This window comes from Phaethon lepturus, unplaced genomic scaffold, assembly GCF_000687285.1.
Source record: "Phaethon lepturus isolate BGI_N335 unplaced genomic scaffold, ASM68728v1 scaffold7004, whole genome shotgun sequence".
NCBI classification, from domain to species: Eukaryota; Metazoa; Chordata; class Aves; order Phaethontiformes; family Phaethontidae; genus Phaethon; species Phaethon lepturus.
This window is the reverse complement of record NW_010535410.1, coordinates 37,696-43,296: the sequence shown is the minus strand read 5'-3', so window position 1 is coordinate 43,296 and position 5,601 is coordinate 37,696. Positions and strand designations below refer to the sequence as shown.

General features: G+C 37.9%; 1 protein-coding gene across 1 annotated transcript in view; it reads left to right on the top strand.

The window, feature by feature from the left end:
- Positions 1-1,471: 1,471 nt before the first annotated feature.
- ABHD13 (abhydrolase domain containing 13) overlaps positions 1,472-5,601 on the top strand; it is an 8,110-nt gene continuing 3,980 nt past the window's right edge. The window contains exon 1 of the mRNA XM_010285800.1: positions 1,472-1,504. The gene's annotated coding sequence lies outside the window, so the exon portion shown is untranslated. The remainder of the gene's footprint in view (positions 1,505-5,601) is intronic.

The window sequence follows — 5,601 nt, the reverse complement described above, 5'->3', positions numbered from 1 at the left end:
GCTCTCCCGGGGGCGTGGGTGGCTCCCATGCTTGCTTTTCGGGGCGTCTCTCCAGAGGGACTCCTGCCTTGCCAGCGCCGTTAAAGTTTCTTCAGGGACCTTCCTGGGAGGCCCTGGGAGAGCTTTTGCGTCTTCGCAGCAAGACCTTGCGCTAGCGTTTCGTCGGTCTCCGCTGCCATATGGAACAGTTCCCGCACATGGGGACGTTTGCGGGAGATAGGGCAGACGATGATAATTTTCACGTTGCTTAATGTGCCAAGTGAATATATCGGAAAGGCTGCGCAGGCTGTTTCTCTTAAGTAAAAATGGAAATAATTTAACAGTCTTGGAGAGTAATATCCCTTAGGAGCCCGTGCTTGCTAGAGAGCTAAGGCTTTAATATGATAACTACCCTTGGTTTGTTGTTGGTTTGGTTTCCTTACACAGAACTCTCATAGCTCGAGACGTGCCTGTAAGGTTCATTCAGACTTGTCGGTTGGGAGGGGAAGTACAATAAGAGTTAAGGGAAAACAACTTTCAATTATAAATATGTACCACTTGATGCAGAGCTGTGGCAGTCTGCTGTTTAAAATAACGAGGAGAGGTGGCTCACTGATTTTAAAAGCCAGAGCCCTTAAGTGTCTGATACTTAGTTTTTCTTACTCTGCTTTTTCCTTGGTTTGCTGTTTTAACTTTTTTTTTCAAGGAGTGTCTCTGTAAGATTTTAATACTAAGAAGGTGTATTTTTCCAGCCCTTATTAAACTTGTAGATTTTCTTCCAGATTAGTTCAGATAGTCACCCTGCTGAAACTAAGTTTTTTACAGTTGAGGAGTTGGTATTTCTGCTTACAGAAGTCTTTTGAATAAATATGAGTAAATATAAAGCTTGTGTAAATCTTGTCTGTGTCTGGAGGAGGTGAAGTGTAAAGGAAGGCAGTGCAGTAGAAAGAAACAGCTATCTTTAGATATTTCTCTGTGTTCTTAAGAAATACCTCATTTTGTTTATTGGTTTTAAAACCGTGAAATCCCAAGGATTGCAGTGAGTGTTAAAACTAATTATTTTTTTAAAACCTCTTTAATGAGAAAACAGTAGTTAAATGCCTGAATGCTCTTAGTACTACCTAGCTGCTAATACACTAAAAGTTAGCTTTAAGGAGGCAATGCAAATCTAGCATAACTGTTGTTATGCACTATGTATGTTTTATACTGTGTGTTCTATGTATAGTCCAGGACATTTTGATATGATTCTTGAACTTCATTATAAGATGTTGTTTTCAACTTTATCAGATGTTTCAAACAACAGCAAAGCTTGATAGGAGGAGCATGAAGGTGACATGCATGGCTTCATCAGTAAAGCAGATATAACTTCTAGGGGTATCGGCTGTTAGCACTTCTTAATTTTCTTTCAAATAACTGAAGGCAAACAGTAATTATGTGTGTAATTCAAAAGTAATTTTACTCAAAGTTCATAAATGGAATTGTCTTTCAGGCAGAGATGAAGCCTGGGAAATCATCACATGCAAAGGTAAATGTTTTGTAATGTGATTAGTGTGTGAAAATAGCACTTTTTAATATTAAAAATTTAGACAAAGACAAAAACTACAACAGAATTTGTGGCAAATACAAGAGTAATGAAGCTGTTCAAAATGAGTGAAAAATTACTGCCAAATACTTTAAGTATGCACTTGAATTCTTATGATCTTCAGTTGATAATTACATTAACCATTTAAGAATAACATTAGGACACAGCAGAGTATTATTAAAATGGCTTAATCATAAAGACTTTTTTTTTCCTCAGAATTTTTACTGCTATGAGTGATTTTTGTTTTCAGTAGTTACTTAATTATGGGATTTGTAGTTCATCTGATACAACATAGAGGTCTGCAATAATTCCTGGACTATGGATTCAGCAGTGGAGATGTATAGATAGAGATGTGTGTCTGCGTTTCTACGTATGCGTATGTTCCTGTGGCATAAAATTAAAACTCATCACTTCCAAATTTCATTTCTACTCTGGGAAGCAATACAGTTCTGTGGCTGTGTAAGATGAATTGGGCTTTAATGGCCTTTAAGCCAAAGGCACAGTTGAATTGGGCCGCATTGCTGTTCTCTTGTGCTTATGGTTTCCACAATAGAACTTTGTATTTTGATACTGTCTTCTACTTGTCTCTTAACTTTACAAGCATCATAAAAAAAAAAAAAACCCAAACTTGTAGGAACCACCAGTATGCACAAAGGCTAGCCTTTTTAATGTAGCATTATCAGAGGGACAGGAGGAAATGTGAAGCAGATAGATGCTAGAGGAAAGACGTCTGATGATAATCTGTGAGTAAGAAAACATCATCTGTGAGGAGAGAGCAGGGGAGCTGAGTTTATATAGTGTGGAGAAATTGAAGGTAGGTTACATATTTGGAGGCTAATAAACATTGAACTAAAGTATTTAAGTTACTCAGTCTCCCTTCCTGTTAAGTAGTAGGAGATGTTTTCTAGTAGTTAAGAGTAGCTAAGAACAAGAACAGCTTATGAAGGAATTTCCATTAATATAAGAGTTACCTAGGAAAACATCTACCAGATAAAACTGTATGGGTCTGCTTTTGATGAATGTATACAGGTCACAGACATTGCCTTTCATGTCAAGTATAAAGAACAAAAAAATCTCAGCTCTGCTTGTTTTCATAGTCTCTAACTTAGTTTAAATAATCACTGGTTATAAAATACTGTTGCTATGTATTCTGTGAAATGGGATGTGATTTTTGCTGTAGGAAAACCTTGTCATTGGCAAAGGTATGACAATTACTTGAAATATAATGCTGCAATGTAATGTTCCTTCAAAAAAATGATTTTTTTTTTTTTTAGTGAAGTAAGAATGATTTCCAAGGGGTTAATGTTTTATCCAGGGAAATCTTTAGGGAAACCTTATTTCCCTGTCTGAAACAGAAGACCTTCCACTGGCCAACTTGCTGATTTCCTTGGTTCCAGTGTCTCCATCTGTAATACATGGATGATGTTTCATGCCACCTCTCTATAGAGCTGTGACACTTCTAACAGCAGAAGGCAATATAACTGAGATAATCCAGTTAAGTAGTCATTCATTAAAAGAAAAAATTAACTAGTCATATTTGCAAGTGACAGAAATCGATTAAAAAGTTCTCTTGTAGAAGACATAAAGGGGTGCATGCTTCTTGCTTTAACTGGGACATCAGACAGTTATGGAGCAAGTCCACAAGTGGTTCTCGTAGTCTTGTCTAGAAAGAGAAACAGGCCCGTCCAGGTGGTGGGTCCACTCTGTTTCTTAGATTGACCAGCTCAGACATCAAAGTCTAAATATATTGTTCTCCCTTTCCTTCCCTGTTCCACCCCTTTGCCTGATTATTCTGGCATCCTCTTAGTCACAACAGTTAGAGATAAAGGAGAATCACAACATGTGCTTTTCATAATTAAACATAGAGTTTTTGCATCATAAGGTGTTATATTGTAAACTGTTTGAAAGGTTTATAACTTCCTATCCAGCACAACAGTAATGAGGAATGAAGACCAAGTAGAGGGTTTTTTGGTTTGGGGTTTTTTTTTTTTTTTGTAATCTTGCAGTATGCTGAGACGTGTCAAATCTCATAGACTTCAAAAAGTGCTGAGGAACACCTTATCACTCACTGAAAATTACCATATTAGCTTACTCTTTTTATTTATGTTCTTTAAGTGTCAATTTGGTTCTGCTTGTATCATCTTCTACTGTTCAGGTCAAACAAGATAATGTGTGGAAGGCCTGCTACTTTGGACTCCATAGAAAGCATGGTTTGTAGCTTTATTGTGAATGAGCTTGTACTGACTTGGTTTAGAGTCTATACTAGACCTTTGTGCTTGTTCTGAGAAACCATCATGATTTTCCTTTCTAGTGATCTTGGTATTGGAAGGAGGTAGGGAAGAACCTAGGAGAAACTGGTATCTTAGTTCTCTAGCTAACAAATTGTGCAGCAAGAGGTGAAGTAAGAGGCATAATCTGATTCAAGCCTGGAAATGGACAGAACTAGAAGCTTCACGTAGCTGGGGAGAAAACTTTCATAGTCATGTAGTTCAGTAGTGCAGAGTAGTCAGCTTTACTTAAATATATAGGTGAGTATGAAACATTTGTGGCTGTATAGCTTACCCTTCCTGCTAACAACCAGATGTTGAGTTCTAGTTGTAGGATGCATTGGTCTTGCAATTCCAGTAGCAAAGGTTTTATATATGCCTCTGTATTTATCAGAAGTAATCACACAGCAGCACTATCTCAGCAGTATAGATATTCGGTATTATCCTACTGAAATGAAAACAAAACGCTGTGCACAATTGAGACTAACATGGCTTATAAAATCAGCAGTTAGTTATCAGTCCTCAAATGGCAATCCTTAGAGTATATGGGATAACTCTCTGCAAAACTTAATCACCATAAGTAAGATTTTTATGATGACTTTGCTTTTTAGTAGTTGTTTTTAATGATGGGTCTCTTACTCTTTTGTGAATGACTTGTTGAGAAAGCATTTTTGGAATTTCTTTCATTTTATAAAAAGGTCAGCAAAATTTTGAATGGTGTAGATAAGGAGACTGTTTTTACTGTGTCATTATCAATGTGTGTAAACTTCATTAGGAAGTTCTTTTACAAATTAAAGTATTTACCTTATGTGTCTCCTAATTCCTGTAACTTCTTTACTAGAGAAATGGATCACAAGAATGAAATTTTAATATAGACAATAATTGTGCATACTTCAATATAGATATTGAACATAAATTCATAAATAATAGAAGAAAGTTGGGATGACTGCTCTCGACTGTATTTCATCACTTCTACATATTTGGAGTAGATAGACTATATAAAAAGCTTAATTTCATGTTGCATTTGGTTAATATGTTATATATGTTTAGATCATGGTCATAAAGGATAACAAAAAAATGCTTTTACAAATACATTAACAACAAAAAGAGAGGCAAGGAGAATGTCTATCCGTTACTGGATATGGAGGGGGAACATTGTCACCAAGGATGAGGAGAAGGCTGATGTACTTAATGTCATCTTTACCTCAGTCTTTAATAGCCAGACCAGGTATTTGCAGGGTATTCAGCCCCTTGAGCTGGAAGACAGGGATGGAGAGCACAATAAACTCCTCATAATCCAGCAGGAAACAGTTAAGGACTTGTTAAGCCACCTGGATGCCCACAAGTCAGGAACATTGTCACCAAGGATGAGGAGAAGGCTGATGTACTTAATGTCATCTTTACCTCAGTCTTTAATAGCCAGACCAGGTATTTGCAGGGTATTCAGCCCCTTGAGCTGGAAGACAGGGATGGAGAGCACAATAAACTCCTCATAATCCAGCAGGAAACAGTTAAGGACTTGTTAAGCCACCTGGATGCCCACAAGTCAATGGGGCTTGATGGGATCCACCTGAGAGTACTGAGAGAGCTGGTGGAGGAGCTTGCCAAGCCACTCTCCATCATTTATCAGCAGTCCTGGGTAACAGGGGAGGTCCCAGAAGACTGGAGGCTTGCCAATGTGACACCCATCTACAAGAAAGGCTGGAAGGAGGATCCTGGGAACTACAGGCCTGTCGGCCTGACCCTGGTACCGGGGAAGATCATGGAGCGGTT